This window comes from Bacidia gigantensis, assembly GCF_019456465.1.
Source record: "Bacidia gigantensis strain McMullin 20006 chromosome Unknown contig_180, whole genome shotgun sequence".
NCBI classification, from domain to species: domain Eukaryota; kingdom Fungi; phylum Ascomycota; class Lecanoromycetes; order Lecanorales; family Ramalinaceae; genus Bacidia; species Bacidia gigantensis.
In genome coordinates, this window is record NW_025408596.1 from 2362880 (window position 1) to 2383171 (window position 20292).

Sequence of the window (20292 nt, forward strand, 5' to 3'; positions counted from 1 at the left end):
GTAAATCCTTAGGCAAAACGCTATAAAATACTTTAAATAATATTATATTAATAAAAGTATTTAGCAATATATTTAGGGTATATTTGATTTTAAATAGTATTTTATTTTATTATTTTTTATATTTATTAATTAGTAAATATTTTAAAGTTATTTCTATAATTTAGTTTATTTATTTAGCTTACTTATCCGCTAAAAGGTAATAAAAAGCAATTATTCCTAATTTTATTTTATATTTTATAAATAAAGCTTTCTAGAAATTAAATATAAACTTAAAGTCTTAATTTAAAATTATCTTTAATAGCTATTTTTATATATAGTATATATAATACTAATATTGCCCTATTTATTATTTAGCTATCTACTTCTTATTTCTAAGAACTAATTATATAGATTTTATTAATTTTTTTATAATAGGAAGTAAAGTATTATATTTTTTAGAAGTTAGTAGAAGTACAACAACAAAATTTAGTAAAACGACTTTAAAGGGAGTTATAGCTTTATTTAAAAAATATAATTCGCTATAAAGAGGTTTTCAAAACGTTTTCAATAGTTAGTAAGTAAAGTAAGCCTCTATATAGCTTTTAATTTAATTTTATATTCTTAAAAAGTATATTAATTATTTTAATTATTTATATATATAATTAATCCCTTTATAAGTATAAAAATTATACCTATATTTAAGGACAATATATATAAGTTTTACTAGTATATATAGGTAAGTAGTATTAATATTAATATAGTATTTATATTCCCTACTTATTGTTTTTTAATAATTCCTTAATTTCTAGCAACTTTTTATAAATTTTAGCAAATCTAAAATTAATTTTTGTTTCCTTTATAATAATTTTAAAAAAGTTATTATTAGATTATATTATTACTATAAGGAAAACTTATAAAACTATATCTAATAGCGGATTTTTAATTATTATTAATAGTTTAATTAATAGAATATATAATAAACTATTTATATTACTATATACCTTTCCTACTTAATATATAATATTTATTCTTAGTTTAAAAGATAATAAATAAAATATTTACTTATTTAAATATACTAATTGCCTTTTTATAGTTTTATTTTATAATACTAATTTCAATATTATATAATCTATTATTATAATAAAATTGCTTAAGTTAAAGTATTATAGCAATTTTAATAATACTTATACTAAAGCGCTAGCTTTTAATTCTATTGCTTAATACTATATTTCCGCTTTTATTAAATTATAGGATAAATAAAGAACTAATTATTTTATTCTATTTAAACTAATTTAATAAAAGGCAATATTATAGTTTTTCTTTTTACTATTATTTATATAGAAAATAAATAGTAAGTTGAAATTTAGAAACGCTAAGGTTAAAATATTATATAATTTGTCCTTTAGTGTCTCCTATGCTTGAAAATACTTTAAAGTAGTATTTAATATTATTTTGTTTAACTTTATATTAGGTAATTACTTTTATAGTAATAGTTTTTTTATTTTAAAGATAAAAACTTTATAAATAATTATTTATTTAATATAGTAGTATTGCTTACTACTTTTAATTATTATATATTTAAAGCTTTATATTTTTAGTAATATTAATAGCTAAGCGATAAAAGTATAATAATAAATAAATTTCTAATAATATTTAAAGAAGCTTAAGCTTATTTTAAGTTAGTATAAATTTTAAAGGAATTCTATTTTATAAATAGCTTCTATTTTTTTTTCTATTATACTTAAGCTTAGTTGAAAAACATAATAACTTAAAGCTATAATACTAAAATATATAAAATAATACTTATAAACTAATAGTATAACTCTGCTTTATTCTAAAATCCTAAGCACCTAATTTAAATACTTTATATAATTATTTAAAGAAAATAAAAAAATAATAATATTATTAATATATACTAGAATAAATTGCTAAAAATATAGACTAAGTAAGTTTTCTATTTAATATTAGAAGAAACTTAGTATATTTATTAAATTTATTATCAAAATAGTAAACTATTTTTATTTATAATATAATATTATAAATATTATTTTCTACTAGTTGGATTCCTTAGTTAGTTGTTAAAAAAATTCTTTTATAAAATCTACTAATAAAAATACTATTGATTTACTAAAAGCGTTTAAAATAGTATTTTATTTAAGTAAAAGGTAAGTATTTAAATAAAACTTAGTATTAATTTTATATAAGTCAATAATAATATATAGTTTTCTATTTTTCTAAATTATGAACATTAGTAAAGAAACTAAAAATAGTATTTTAAAAAAGATATATTTAATATATTTCTATTTAATAAAAGAATTTAAAATTAAATTTATTATTTTTTTATCCTAATAAGATAAATTAAAAGTATTTTATTTTAACTTATTTAAATTATTTTTATTGCAGAATAGTATTAGTATTTTAATATTATTATTAAAACTTTTTAGACCTAGTTAAAATAGCTTTTTATAAAGCTATAGTACTTTTAAGATTTTTTCTATATATTTAAGTCCTTAATACTAAGAAATATTAGCTTTTTCTATTATTATTTCCTCTAGATAATTAATAATATAAAGTATTTTAGCCTGGTTTTTAAATTTTTTTATAAATATATAAATAAAGTTAATATTTATTATTATATAGTTCAACTTTTTTAAAAGTATAATTATTTTAAGTCTTTATTTTTTAAAAATTTTAATATTATAGCGACTAAAATTCGCTACTAGAACTTTACTTAAATTATCTATAACTATATTTTAAACTATAAAATAGAACGTTTTTAATACTAAGTTAAGTTTTAATTTAGGAAATAAGTAATATATATTTGTCTAGGCTAAAAGTAAATATTTTACTAGGATATTAGTGCTATATCTAGCCGGAAAAAGAATATTAGCTAATATATAAAAGCTAACCTTTTTTCGCTTTAGTTTTATATATATATATAGCTTAATAAGTAGAGTTGTTATAATATTTTTAATTATAAAGGTAAATATTTTTATTAAGGGAATAATTACTTTTAATTCCAGAATTATTATTCTAATAGGGATTTCTAAGCTTTTAATTTATATTATATCTTATTTAATATTTTAAATAATATATATACTATTTAGCTTTAAGATATTTATACTTAATAATAAGCTATAAAATAATAATAAAATAATATATATTTTATTTTCAACTAAAATTAATATATTATTTAATACTTTTATAATAATTATTAGTTTAGTATAAAGTAATAATATAATATTATCTTTTACTATTCCCTTATATTTAAAGCAATAGCTATTCGCTATTATATAAGAATTTAAAGTTAAAAAAAAGTATTATAATAAGTTTTAAATATAAATAATACTAGAGAGCTAGTATTTATAATAAAATTTACTACTTTACTATTATTTATATAATATTAATAAAAAATATTTATAAATTTTTAAAAGCTTAATCCTAGCTCCAATATTTTATTAATATTATTATATTTAATATTTAATTAATAAATTAATATAGTATTAAATATATTAATAAGTAATATAAATATATCTTTTTTATTACTAATGCTTGTTTTTGCAGGTACTATATTAACTATATATCCTGCTAATATTCCCTTAGATTTTCTTTAAATACTTTAATTTAAAATATTTTATATATATTAAAGTTATAAAGATTAATAATAATATTATTATTTTTATTTAATATTTCTTTATCTTTATTCTATAGATTAGCTTTAAAAACTTTTTTATTATCTACTAAATAATTTCAATTTTAATAATTATTTTTATAATATTAATAAGAATAAAAAAAAGATTACTTTAATAGTAGAATATCCTAAGCTAGTATTTAATATACTTTTTAAGTTATTTTCTTTTAAACTTAGTTTTTTTAAAAATTTACTTCTTCTTAAAAGCGTCCTTTTTCTTGTTCTAAATAGTACTACTTTTTATTTTTTAAGTTTCCTTAGTAATAACTATACTTTACTAGTATTAAAGTTTAATTTAAGGTATATATAGTCAATTTACTATAATATATAATTAATTAGAATTTGTATTATTATTAATAGCTTTTAAAGCTTTTTTTATATTTTTATATATTTATTTTATAATAGCTTTATTATTTTTTACTTATTAATTAAAATTTTTAATTATATTAAAATCTTCTCTTAATAGCGTTGCTAATATTAATTGTTTTTTTAATCTTTACTATAAATAGCTAACTACTATATATTTGTCTATAATCCCTATATTTAGTAAATAATTAATTTTAATAAAAAGATATTTATTTAAAAAGATATTTAATTTATTAAAACTAAAATATAACTTTTTAGCTACTTAAAGAAAATTAAACTAGTTTAGTTTATATTTTTATAGTAGTTTATCCTCTTAAGATACTAAGTTTAAATTTAGCTTTTACTTAATATTGTCTAATAAGTAGTTATACTATATAATTATATTTTTTTATAAATAAATTAATAAAATATATAATATTATTATTTTATTTTTAATCTTAGTAATATACTTAAATTAATATATAAAAAATATTATATTTTTATTTTTTTTATTATTTAGATTTTATAGTATAATATTTAATAGCTATAATATATAGACTTATATTTATAGTTATAGCTTTTTTTTAGCAGTTTTTTACTTCTCCTATTTAAAGGCTTATATTTATTATATAATTAATTGTTTTGCTAGGGAGGTAAAGATATATAAACGTTATTTATATACTTATATAAAGTATATTTAGTATTTTAATTACTAATATTTAATAGAATTCCTAAAATATATTTACTATATTATAAATATTTTTATATAAATGTATTTTAATATAATATAGTATTATTTTATAATTATTATATAGTTAGCGTATTTCTACACTTATCTTTTTTAGTTAATATTATAAAGTATTAAATTTACTCCATAGTAAAGCTAATACTAAGCGATTATTAAAAGATTCTAGATAGATATAAGTGTAGTATATTTATAATAATATAGTATTTATGAATTTATATTGAAGAAAACTGCAATTATATAAGCGATTATAAAAATAATTATATAAGTAATTATATAAGCTTTATAGCTATAGGCTTTAATAATAAAAACTATAAGGTTATTCTTTATCTTAGAAGAGCAGAACACCTATATTTCGCTCCCTAATAAGTTCTATATTTTTAAATAGCTTTTCTATTTTTTCTAGCTTAGTGTTCTAATATTTAGATATAAGAAAGTTAGTGTTCTTAATTTTATTTTTTTAAGAGGTTTTATTATATTTGTTGCTTAATATAAATAGAAGACTTTTATAATTTAGGAGGGTTAAAGTTTATATTCCTTTATTAAATAGAGGCTAGTAGAGCTTTAATTTCTAGTAATAGCTAGCGTAGTAGTATTATTTAAATTAGAACTAATTAAAAAAATTCTAATTTATAGCTAAGAAATTATTCTATATTTAATAAGCTAGCAATATTTTTATTTAAAATATTATATCTAAATTTACTTTTAAATTGCCTACCTAAGTATCTAAGCTTAATCTAAAGCAATTAAGCTATTCGCTAAAAATAATTTCTATCTTAAGAATATAAATACTATTCTCTAGCTAGAGAAAGTTTATTTCTGCTTTTTTTTATAAGTTTTTCTATTTTACCTCTAACTAGAGTTAATATAATAAATGTACTGTATTTATATTTATTTAAGTAAAATAATCTTTAACCTAGTAGTTGACTAGCAGCGTTTTATTTTAGGTTTATTTTATTAATAAAAGAATATATACTATATCCTATTAATAAGCCTTTTTAGTATATCCTATATTTAGTAGTCTTTTTTTTTATTATATCGATTTTTTTTAAAATATATTTAACTATATTTTCTTTATTTTTTCGATTAGTAATAGCTAGTTTATTAATCTCTATAATATTGTTTAGTAGATTAGTAGGGGGTTTTTATAATAGTTTTTTTTTAAGTTATATAAATACCGCTTTACTTATCTCTATTATAGTTATAGTTATTTAGTATTTTTTTTTACTTAATTGATTTTATTAATATGTTTAATTAAATATAGAAGCTTAGTAAAAATTATATTAATTTTAAAAATAGGAATTATATTTATAATATTATATTTAGAAATAAAAAAGTATACTACTTATTAGTTATATAATTATATTACTATATAATTATATTACTATATAATTATATTACTATATAATTATATTACTATATAATTATATTACTATATAATTATATTACTACTTGTTTAGGAAGGACTAATATTTGTTATTTATAAAGCAATATAAATAATTGCGATAATATAGTTATAAAAATGTAAAGTTAGTGCAATTGATATTTAAAATTAATAATAGTTAGTAATTAATATCTAGTAATTATTTAATTATATATAATAACTTAATTGTTTATTGTTAAGTAATTAGGCGTCTAACTCGGGTTATTAAGCATTTAACTATTAGTTAGGGTTATAGCAATATTAATTGTATATAATTATAGATTAGTAGCTAAGGTAGTAATTAATCGATATTAGATTTAGTATTTCTTATATTAGCTGCTAAGTATTAGCTTTAATTGCTTAGCAGAGCTACTAATAAATACTAATATAATATTGTAAATATAATAGATAGCTATTAATAGACGCCCTATACAAAGGGAGGAAAACCGCTAATAGATATTCTTATTTTTATATAATTATCTAAATAACTAATATGTTTTAGGCGTATTGCTACTAGATATTATTATAAGCGATTTTTAGAGTAGGTTAAATATTAATTAATTGTTTATATACCTATTAATCAATTATAATAAGATTGCAATATGCGCGTATATGCGCTTATATATATAATACTATTACTATTATTATTATTATGTAAATAAATATAAATAGATATATAATTAACTTAATAAATACCTTTTATATAATATTTTAACTCTTCTAGAACCTTTTATTACTATTAATATTATATTACTATAAGTACTAATAAATAGTTGAAATAGCTAAAGGCTTTAGAGGTATATAAGGTTTATGTTATATATAAGCTTTAAATACTTATTATTAAATATTAAAAGATTTTACTTAAGTATATTAAAAATAAAAAAAAAGGTAAATACTATAAAAATATTTTATTAAGGATTATTATTAATACTTTATAACTTTTAACCTTTACTTATAAAAAGATAATAAGCTAACTAAGAAACAATAGGCTTAAAAGCCTTTTATATACTGTTATTAATATTATTTAGCACCTTAAAAGCAATATTACTCTAATAAAATATACTTAATAAATTAACTAATATTACTAATATAAAAGCTACTTAAGCTTTAATTTAATAATATTTATATTAAGCTTTAAAAAACTAGTTATTAATGCTAAGAAGATAGGTATCTACTTTTTTAAATAACTATTATAATTATAATAATATTATAAAATTCTAACTTATTTTAACTAGCTTTAGTTAACTACTAAATAATAGAATACTAAATTACTATTAAATTCCCTAATAAAGAAAGCGCTATAAACTATAATAATAAAAATACTAAATAACTATTAAATATTAAAGTATAAGTTTTAATAAAATATTTTATGATATAATAAATATAACTTTAAGTATTTAAATAACTTAAATTTAAAGACTTTAAAATTTTAATAAAATATTAAAAAGATACTAATATTTTAAAAAATGCTAAAAAAGTTTAGAAGTAGATTTAATTTTATAGGAGTAAAACTTAGCTTATTATTTTTATATATTAAGTAATAATATATAAAATCTTAACTACTAACTAACTACCCTATAATATTTTAGTCCTAAAAAAATTTAAATAAAAGCTTTACTTATATTAATAAACTTAAAATAATAGTTACTAATATTTATTAATTATATAAAGTAAAAGTAAATAACTTAAAAACTAAGATAATAATAATAGTAGTTAGCTTCCTAAAAAAAGAAAATATAAATAAAATAATTATTAATAAAATTATAATAAAAGTAATATACTATAAATATAAAAAATATATATTAAAAAATAAAATTATTAAATACTTTAGCTACTAATAACCTAGATATATTATTATAAATTATAAAGTTCTAACTTTATAATATAAGTATTATATTAAAAACTATAATTTTTATTAATATAAAGAGTACGCTAAGCTAAGATTTACTTTGACTTATATAAATTATTAAAGCCCCTATATAGTAGATTCCTTAGTCTATAAAAAGATTAAAGCTATTATGGAAATTATAAAAGTAAAGAAAGGGGATAGCCCTTTATTCCCAATTAAGACGCTAAGTTAGATAGTATTAATATTAAAGAAATTAAGGGCATTAAACCTAATTTAAGCAGAGGCACTATTATAAACTTAATAAAAATATAAACTAAGTTCTAATAAGATTAATAGCTTTACTATAACTATATAAAAAAGTTAAAAGTAAAAAGTAACCCTAATAATAGTTTATAAAAATACTATAACTAAAGCTATAAAAGAGGTTACTATTTTACTATAGCCTTAAGAAAAGGTAAAGCTATATAACTAAATTATAATTAGGTTAGAAACTTTAATAAAAAACAAAAGAAGAACTAAAAAGCTTAAAACTATTTCTATTAAAATAAATAAATAGGAATATATAAAAAGTAAAGTAGAGCTTTAAAATATTAGTAGAGTAGGCTACTTAGATTAAGAATTAGAACTAAATATAATAGAGACTATTAGGAGAGGTAGCTAAAGCAACTAATTTAGTAAATAAATAAAACTATTTATAAATACTTATAAAGAAACGCTAATAAAGATTTATAGTTATAAAATTAAGAACTTTTTTAGCTAGTTTAAAATATAAATATTAATACTTACTTAATTTTAAATAATATAACTAGTATAAGCTAATTAGTTCTTTTTCTTAGTAGATAAAAGTAATAAAATAAATATCCCTAGTATTTATACTAATAATATAGCAATAGCTAATTATATTAAAGTTTTTAATAATAGAGCTTTAAATAATTAAAATATAATATAAACTTTAAGCTAAAGCTAAAGCCAAATCTAAAGTTAAGAAAAAAAGTTTAAAAATAAATTATTATTTAAAATAAATAGCTATAGCTTAATTAGCTTTTAGCTAAAACTATTAGCTATTAAATAAAATTTATTAAATTATATTTAGATAATTAAAATTAAATTATTAATTTGCTTTAATAAAAGACTAATTAAGAATTTTATAATATAATATATATAAGTCTTATTAATTTAATTATAATTACTAAACTATAGATTAGCTTTTATAAAAATTAAACTTATTACTTAAACTAAAGGGAATTCTATTTAATATTCTCTAAAATTATAAATAAAACGATAAAATTATATTTCTTTATTAGCTTAAAGCTACTAATAAAATAATAATATACTATGAAATATAGTAAGAACTTATTAATATTAACTTTTAAGCTATAGTAGAAGGGATAAAAATTTCTTTATATATATAATGTTTATAATATATTATTTTTATAATTTTTTAAGTTAGCCTTAACCTAGAAGAAGACAAAGAATAAATTAAAATAATCTATAAAGGAATATAGTTTAATCTTCTCACTAGATATACTATAAGCTATAATTGCTAAATATTTAAATAATAAATATTTAATAATAAAAAACTTTAACTTATATTACTTTATATAGATTAGCTTTAGAAGGTATTAATATAAAAAGGTAGTAAACTTATTAGATATAATAGATAATTATTTTCTAGTTATATTAACTTTAAAGAGACTATTAATATTTAAACTATAAAAAGCTAATATTAAAGTTATTATAATTAATTTAATATTAGTTACTTTAATTATAATAAATAAAATATTAGCCTATACTTATTAAGATTAAATAAAGTTTAAACTAAACTATACTTAAAATAATAAGGAATTAGAAAATAATAAATAAGGAAAGTTTTTAAAAAAAATATATAAAGTTACTTTAAAATATATCTCTTTAATTACTATAATCCCCTAATTAGAATACTAATTAAATAAGCTAATTACTATAGTAATAGAAGCTATTAAAAAGGCTATACTAGAAAGAATATATTACTTTAAAGCTAAACTAAGCTTTAACTTTAAATATAAAAAAGTAATTAAAAAAATAAGAAAAAGATAATATAAATAAAAGAAAATAAGACTACCTAAAGATAAAGCTTAGAAAAACTAAATAAAGAATTATAATAATAGACTATTTAAAATTAAAAAAAGGGATAATTACTATAAATAGGTAATAGACTATAAAATAGATATTTAATTATAAAGTTTAAATAAAAAAGTAAAGAGCAACTAAGTACACCTTACTATATTTACCTTTAAAATCTAAATATTATAAAATATAATAATAGTTAAGCTAATTAGTAAAATAAATATATTTAAGGAAACTTTTTTCTTTATATTTAAAGAAGCTAAATTATCTAATATTAAAAGGTATTAATACCCTTTATTAATAGAATTTCTTATTATTATATAAGGGGAAGTATAAAGAGTAATTAATTCTAGCTACTTTAATAAAGCTCCTAGCGAAGATAAATTAATATTTAAAATATAATAATTAATATTACTTTATATAGAAACTTAAATACTTTAAATCTATAAGGTTTATTTTAATCTAGGATATAGTTTAAAGTAATTCTAATATATAAACACTATAATATTAAGAAAGCTTAGTAAGGAGGACTATATAGTATTTAAATTATATTGCCTAATTGCTTTAATAAATATACTAAGTAAAAGACTTAAAAAAATTATAGTTATAAGAATTAGTTATATAATAGAGGCTTACTAGCTTCTCCCCTATTAATATACTAGCGGGAGGAAGCTTATATCTATTAAAAATAATAATCTATATAATACTAGAAAAAATCTATAGCGCCTAGAAATCCAAGGAGGACTAAGTTACTTTATTATTAATATTAAATATTAAAAGAGTTTTTAATAATATCTTATACCCTAGGCTATTATATAACTTATAAAAAAGGTGAATATACTTTAAATTAATAGCCTAAATTAGTAGTTTCCTAAATAACTAAATAACCTAAATTATATTCTTTAAAGAGGAGTTTAAAATATATTTTATTATTATTAATATCTTATAAAAATTACTTATTTCCCCTATTTTATACTTATTTTATAATACTAATATAATTAATGTTTATAAGGCTTTAAGCCTTATATTATTTTTATAAATTAATAATATTAGTATATTAATATATAGCCCTATAGTATAAACTAACTATAAAAATTTAAAAATTATTTATAATAACTTATAATAATAGTTAACTATTTATATATTAGAATTTAAAATTAAAAAATATAACTTTATTTATTTTTAGCCCTTAGTAACCTAAGTAATAAAAATACCTAGAACTAATAACCTATAAATACTACTAGTACTAGGAACTTATACTATTTACTTTATTTGCTCTATAAGATTACTTATTAACTTAGAGCTTAATTAGAAAGACTATTTATAAAGTATTGAAGCTTAAATAATATTTAAACTAAATAGCTTAGTAATATATATAAGCTCTATATAAGGTGTACTATATAAAGGACTCTATACTTTTTATAGGAGTATAATACTATTAATATTACTTTTTAGCTATATAGCTTAGTTTACTCCTAATATAAAAAAGTATAAAATAAAAAGGATAAAGATCTAGAAAACCCTAAAGGTAATTTAGAAAAAAATAGCTTATATTATATTTAATAGATTTAAGAATATATTAAAAGCAACTCTAGATATAGAATATAATTTGCTTTTAGCGATATAAGTATTTAAAAAATCGGTTTATAACTAAGTAGTTTAAATAAAAACTTATTTATTATATTAATATATTACTTTACTATAAGATTCTATTAAGTAGTAGAAATCCTATATAAAATATAATAATTTAAAAGCCCTTTAGAGTTAATTAATAAATTTATAACCTAAATTATAAATAAAGTAATTAAAAAAAATCCCTTATATAGTTCTATTATAATAAATATTACTAAGTATTACTATTAAAGCCTTAAAGAAGGATATTTAAAAATACTATAACATAGTTATAGTAAATAAGAATAAGCTTTATATTAATATAAATTTTCAAAAGTAGGTAAATAACTTTATTAATTATAATATAACTAGCTATAATAATTGTAAAGATAATTTCTACTAAGCTACTAGGCTATAAGCAGTCTAGTGTCTTAGCTTTAATACTCCTACTTAATTGCTATATATATTATAACTTATTATATTATTTATACTTAAAGTAATTAAAAATATAATTTAAGTTATTACTATGTCCCCTTATATACGCAGAATTGGTTTTGCACTTTATAGGAGCAAATGTTTTTTTTTTTAATATAGTTTTTAAAAAAATTTTTTATAGCTTAGTATATATATATACTTTTTATATTAAAATATATTTAAGTATCCTATATAGGGTATAGGCAGCTTTAGAGTATTTAGCTTAGAGCTAAGCCTTTTATAGCCTTTATAGCCCCTAAAAATAAAGTAATTTAATTTAAGGTAAGCTTATTTTATTTTAAAATATAAACTAGTTTTAAAGCTAAAATATATAATTTAAACAGCTAGATATTAGGGGGATAAGCTCCTACTATAGATAAAATAATTATAAATAGCCTATAAGCTTAGCTTTTTTTAAAATAGATAAGAGTTAGTAGAGATAGTAAAAGTAAAAGTAAGTTTAGCAATTACTAAAGCTAGATATATTTAAAACTATTTAAGCTAAAGGCTTTTATTAAAACTATATATAAATGCTATCTAGGTAAATTATATTAAAGTAGGTATAATAATAAAAGGGCTATAAAGCTAAATTTTAATTTAATTTAAAAATTTTAAGTAAAATTATACTTAAGTACTCCCTATTAATAATAAAGTAATAAGTAAAGTAAACCTTTTATAAGTAATAAAAAAGCTAAACTTTATAAAGTAAACTATTTAAGTACTTAGGTAATAAATTAAAAAACTATATTTTATATAATAGCTATAATAGAGGAGCAAAGCAAACCTTTTACTAATAATAATAGAGCTATCTTTAAAGCAGTTTTAATATTAAAGTAATTAGGTATTAAATTGTAAAACTATAGTTTTTATAATACTAAAATAAGTCCTATTAATAAACTTCTCTAAAAAATACTTAGAAATATATAATACTAACCTATTACTACTTAATAAAATTAGGTAATAAGGTACTAAAGATACTATTTTAAGCCTAAGTTGCAATAGAAAGTTTTAAAAGCATCCTAGGGTAATAGCTTTATAAGGTTATTAGTAATTATATCTGTAATTAGGTAGTATTTTAGCTTAACCTATTTATTATTAATATACTTTTTAAAAAATATATATTTAATATATATATACTTAGTTTTACTATAGCTTATAAGGTCTTTTACAAAAGCGATAGCGTTTTAATTATTATAAAAAATAATTATTATAAAAGTAAAAATATTTTTAATAAATTTTTACTCTACTAGGAATATATAATTAAAAGCAATATCTTCTAGATTAATATTAAATAGAATAATAAAGTTAAATATAATTTTAGTTAACTAACTAAATAAAGTAAGTATTTTAGCTAAATAGCCTCTTTAATTATATTAACTTAGCTAATATATTTAGCTTTATAAATAGATAAAGCTACTATAGGCTATTATTTAAAAAACTAGCTAATAGTAATACTTTTTAAATTAAATATAAAATTTAATATTAAATAGTAAATAAAAAGATCTCTAGTATAATTTATATTAAAAAAACTAAATAAAAGGTTTAATAGCCCCCTAAAAACAAGTTTAAAAGTTATAATACTATATAAATATTAGAGGATATATTTTATAGCTTTTTAATAAAATTTATTTAAATTTAATAAATAATAGCTAATAATAGAAATTATATATATAATATTAAAGTAAGTACCTAGTATTAGGTATATAAAGGAGCTAACAGTAGACTAGTATATTTATATAAATATTATAGTAGCTATATAATTGTTTATAGCTAGCTAAAGCTAAGTAGTTTTTATTAAAGTACTTATACCTTTTTTTTATATTAAAGTTAAGTATATTAAACTACTTAAAAATATTATAAAAATAGTTTTCTTAGCTTAAGTAAATAATATAATTTAAGTAATTATAAATTAAACTTATACTTAAATAATAATTAAAAAAGCTTAAGTTTTTTATATTAAACTTTTTATTTAGTTAAGCCTTTAGCTATAAAATAGTTTTTATATTTAGGCTAACAATAGTGAAATTATTTATATATATAGTAATAATAATATTTAGCTTTAAATATAAAAATATATTATAATTTTTAATAAGCAAATAGTACCCTAACTCTATAAAGAAGTTAAATAGATATTAATACTAGATTTATAGTAATTGTTTTAAGCTATATAAGGCTTTATAAAGCTTATAGACTCTTTTTATCCTATTTTTAAAGCTTTTAAGCTATTTAATATAGATATTTTTAATAATATCACTATAGAAGAAAACAGTTTTAATATCTATTTATTTAAGTTTAAAATTATAAGCCATAGTAATAGTAAAAAGCACTTTATAGTTTATTAATTTAATAACTATAGTAAAAGTATTATAGAAATTAATGCTTTTATATTATTAAAAGCCTTTTATAACTTAGTAAGCTTTATACTAAATAACTTTACTAGTAAGCTTTTTTTTAAAGATATAAACCTAGCAATTACTTAAAATATTAATTCTTTTTAAAGGGTTAATTAAGTCCTAAGTATTACTTTTTATAAAGGAATTAAGCTTTTCTTTTATAGTAAATTATTAGTTTATCTTTTAATAAGTATTAGCTATAGCTTTATTATATATTTTAAGATCTTTTAATTCTAAGTAATTAAATATTATAAAGTATATTATTACTTAAGTAAAGAAATACTTATATAAGGGTTTAGCTTTTTTATAAGTAATTGCAGCGAATATAGCGCTAGTAAGTAGATTTAATAGTTTAGAAAGCTTATATAAATAAGGGTAATAATTAAGTTAAATATTTCCTACTAAAGTAGTAGGAGGAAATATTTAAACGTAGTCTAATTCTATAGATATAAATAGGTTAGGAGTTAAGTGCTTTAATCCTAAAGTGCTTATATTTAAAGTTAAATAATATAAAGTTAATTAGTTAAATCTAGCTATTACTATATTATCTTTAATAAATAAAGAGGAAAGATTTTTTTAGTTGATATTATTATAATAAATAAAATCAATATATTTAGTATTAAAGTCCTTTAAATAATGCTACTTTAGTGCTAATAATATTATAGAAAGTCCCCCTATTCGCAATAAAGATATAGAAGAAAAGAAGATTTCCTCCTTATCTTTAACTAGTCTTTTCTTATTAAAAAGCTATTTTATATAATAATAGTACTAAATAAAACTATTAAATATTAATATATAATAAAAATTATTACTTTTAAAGCTAATAAGCCTCTTTTAAGTAGCTTTAGCTTTAAACTTAGTTTAGTTTTTATTAGCTATATTATAGTTCTAGTATATATTATAAATACTAAGTTTCCTAAATAAATTAAAATCTAGTTAACCTCCTTTAGCGGTTTTATAAAGTATTATATCTAGTCTATTAACTAGGTAATAGTTTTAAATATAGACCGTGGCGCTAATAGCTTTTATAATTATTATTCTAAGAAGTTTACTGCTTTTAAGTAAAGTATAGGTATATATTATAATAGTGTAGCTATTTCTTTTAGCTATTCTATTTATTTAAAAATTATTTAGAATAGTAGGTTTTTAAATAATACTATATTTAATATAATAATTATTAAATAAATTGCTACTATAAGTATTAAAATTACTATATAAGTATTTAATAAATATATTTAAATTAACTTTAATTTTCTTCTTATAGCTAGTAAAAGTTTATTAAAAAATTAGCCTAGACTTATCCCCTATAATATAAATCTTTATATTCTTAATTATATCTTTAATAAATATATAAAAGTACTTTTATTTAAGAGGTACTTTTATAATTAGTTCAAAAATATCTATATAAATAAGTTTATTTTAGTATTAGCTAGGTAAAATATAGCTTTTATAAAGTAAATTCTTTATTTATATTTTAGTATAAATAATATAATAGTAGTTTTAAAGCGCAAGAAGCTTAGTTAAGTTAATACTATCTACTATACTTAGTAGGCAGGCAATATTCTACTCCCCTATATAGCTTATAAGCTTGTACTAAAGGGCTATACTTTTTTTATTAGTATCTTTTAATTAAGTAAAAAACGCTTTTATATATAAATTAACCTTTAGATAGTTTAACTTAAAGTAATAAAGATTTTAGTCTATAAAATATATTAGTATATTATTATAGCTAATTTTAATACCTTTAAGTATAAACTTTAATAGATAGTTTAATTGCTAAAGCTATAAAAAGGAAATTAAATTAAAAAGGTTATTTAGTATATAAGGAATATTATTAATAATAAGCAGGAATATACTATTTTAACCTATTAATAAAAATTAAATAGTTCTATAGGCAATTATATATTTGCTACTAGCTTAGCTTATAATTAAAATAAGCTAAATAAAGTATTTAATTTTAATAAAAACTAAGAAATTACTAATAATATAGTAAGAGGCACTATAGTTAAAAAGCTATATAAGCTTTATTCTAAAAATAGAGCTAGCTATAAACGCTTAAGCTAATATATTTTTACTAGTATTAGCGAAAGCAATACTAGTAAAGGGTTTAATAATATCCTTTAAACTATTTTAATAGTTATCCTTTCTATTTTCCTTTTTATTATTATTTAACTAAAATTTCTTATCCCCCTAGTTATTACCTTAGCCTTTATTTTAGAAAAGTTATTTAGCTTTTTAAGTATAAGCTACTATATTATAAAAGTAAGGATTTAAGTACCCTATTTTCTTATAGAACTTTATAAGTTTAAGGATATCTACTACTTACTTATTCTTTAAATTAAGTTAGGGCCTAACCTAGATTAGTTTACTAAAATTAAGTAATTAAACTATAAGAGCTTCTACTTTTATACCAAATATAAAAGTTTATATATAAGTTAAATCCAAGGCTTTGTGGCTAGGAAGTAGGTAATTATATAAAGTAAATTATACCTAGCTTTTATAGGTATTACTTTAATAAAAAGATTATAATCCTTATTAAATAAGTTAAAATAATACCTATATTTAGGCTTAAAACTACTATAAAGCCTATAGATAAAATAATTATTATTTAATAGGATTAATATTTTATAATTTTTAAAAAGAACCCTATAGAAATTATAAAACTACTTATAATACTCTTTTAAAAAGCTATATTTCTCTATTATTAAATTGTCCTATTTAATAAAAGTTTCTTTTAAAAAAACTCTCCCTTTTTAAATAGTTAAAGACTTAATTATAAACTAGGCCTTTTTAGCTATAAGCTTATTTTTAATTTAATTAGCTAAGTAAAAGTTAATAATTTCTTAGAACTTAGTATAAATAATATTATTATAAAGGTCCTATTTCTTTTATTTAGCTAATAAATTATTAAGGAGTAGTAAATCTTAATTAATAAGCTATATAGTTTTAGGGCTATTAATATATTATTAAAGCTTTAGTATAAAGAGCTTATTTTTAATTGATTTAGCCTAGGGAATATAGTTCTCACTATTTAAAAAAGTTTTTTTAACTTTCTCTAGGGTTAAACTAAAGTTCTTAAGTTTGCTATAATTAAAGCTTTAAAGAGACTTTAAAAAATATAGAAACTCTAAAAAAGAGTTAAAAGATAATTTTTATTTAAATAGTATCTATGCTTTTAAACTAAATAGATTAGTATTATTAATTAATAAAAAAATAGAAATATAATCCGGGAGTTAAAACTCTAGGGTAGAAAATATATTTAATAGTAAAGTGTACTTACAATTAATAATACTTTTTAAAATATAATTATATTAAAAAAAAGCTTAAAAATATTAAAAAGTATCTTTTAACTAGTAATAGTATACTTATTCTTACTTTAGAGTAAGCTTACTTTAAAAAGGCTTAAAAGCAATATACTTCTAGTATTTTCGCAAAGTAAAGCGGGTAGAATATTGCTTATAAATATAAATAAAAAAAATATTTTTTAATTATAAAAAAAATAAAATTTATAATATAATTTTCTAGGGGTATTTATCCCTTAGAGATTTATTTATTTTTATATTAATAGCTAGCTTACTACTAGTTTCTAATAGCTAGCTAGCCTTATAAATAAATATTTTTATTTTATTAATAGTTTAAATATTATAATTAACTTATTAACTATAGTTAGTTTAAATATCAATCTTTTTAATTTAAGTACTAAAGAGCTAGCCTAGTATAAATCTTCAAGACTAGTTAGCTATTAAGCTAGCTAAAAGTTATAAGCTCTAACTTAGAAACTGACTAGGAGCTTAATTATAAAAATTTAGAATAAATATACTTAAATATTATACTTTAAATTAATATTATTTAAAGCTTTTAATAGGCTAAACTAGAGTTAGTTTATAATACATTTAAAGTATCTTTTCTTAAATAAGTTTAAAGGATAAAACTTTAAATAATTATAGTATATTAAAAGTGTAGTCCCTTTAGAACTAAATCTATAGTAGAAAAATTTCTAGCTTTTAGCTACTAGATTTTAGTAGGCTTTAGCGCCTTTAGCTATTAATTTTCTAGCATAATATATATAATAAAAAGCAACTATAAAGTATTTAAGTATCTATAATATAGTAAGTTTATATATATAGTTAATAATAATTAAATACGATTATTTAATAATTATAAATATAGCGCTAGCGCAGCTAGGCTTATAACTTTTTAAAAGTAGGTAAATAACTTTATTGATTATAATATAACTAGCTACAATCGCAAAGACAATCTCTGCCAAGCCGCTAGGCCGTAAGCAGCCTAGCGTCTTAGCTTCGACATAAATAAGAGTAAATATTAAGATAAAATAAGAGTTATAGCTTATTTACTTTAGTTTAAAGCATTTTAATAATACTATTTAAAAAGTATATTTAATTATATAGTTTATATAAAAGAGCTTAAAAGTATTAATATAGCCTACTAAATCGCTTTTAATATTTCCCCCTTTATAGTTAATATTTTTATAAATAATTAAATAATATTATAAGTAATTTTAGAACCTTGCTAGTAGTTAAGACAATATATTTTTAAATATATTATATATAAGATTAATAATCTGCGAGCAGTAGGTATATTAATTAAGTTTTATTAAGTTAAAACCTATAAAAGTAATAATAAGAATAAAATAATAGATAAGCTTATTAAAAACTTAATCTTTAAGAAGTGCGGCTAAGAAATTTACTTACTATTAGCAGCTAAGTAGCAAATTTATATAAGTATTAAGAGAATTTAAATATATATTTAGGAGTATATAAATAAAAGTTTAGGCTTAAAGACCTTTTAACTAAAACTTAACAAAGTAATGTACCTATTTTATAAAGGACCTAAGGTAATTAATTTAATAATTATTTAACTATATATTAAAATAGCCTTTAAAAACTTTTTATATAAGTATAGAAAGGAAACTACACCTTATTACTAATATAATAAGAGTATTTAAATAAAAGAATACGTATATTTTAAGGATATACCCTAACTATAATAAAGAAAAGCTAAGGGTATAGGGCCTAAGGCTTCTTAATATAAAAGATATTCTTATTAAGCTAGCCTTAATATAAAGAGCTATAAAATTTATTATTAAATATAAAGTTTTTTAAGTATTTTAGGGTATAGAACTTACTAAGGGTAACTTTTAACTAAATAACTTAATTATAAATAATTTATAATTAAGTTATATACTTAGTGTAACTAGCTTTAATAGAAATGCGTTAATAAAGTATTATTATTAACTTAGTAGCTTTAAATATATAAAAAATTTTAACTTATTTCTTTATAATATTTATTACTTATTACTATTTTACTTTCTTTTTTTTTAAATTTAATTTAAAGTAATACTATTTAATATTTACTATAAATATAATTAAAAGGTTCTAAGGCAATTAATATAAAGTATAATTACTTTTAAACTATGTCTCCTCCTTATAGTAGCCTTTTTTTTAATTATAATTTCTTTTTTATCTTTAAGTATAAGCGTTAGTTTAGCGCTAAAACTTATAACTAAAAAAAGCAGTAAAAATATAATAAAAAAAGATTTGCTATAAAGAGAAAAAGCAGTTAAATAATAGAATATTATTAGTAGGTTCTAGGGTTATTAATATAAAGTATAATTTCCTTTAAATAGAATTCTAAATAAGTAATTACTTTCGCGAT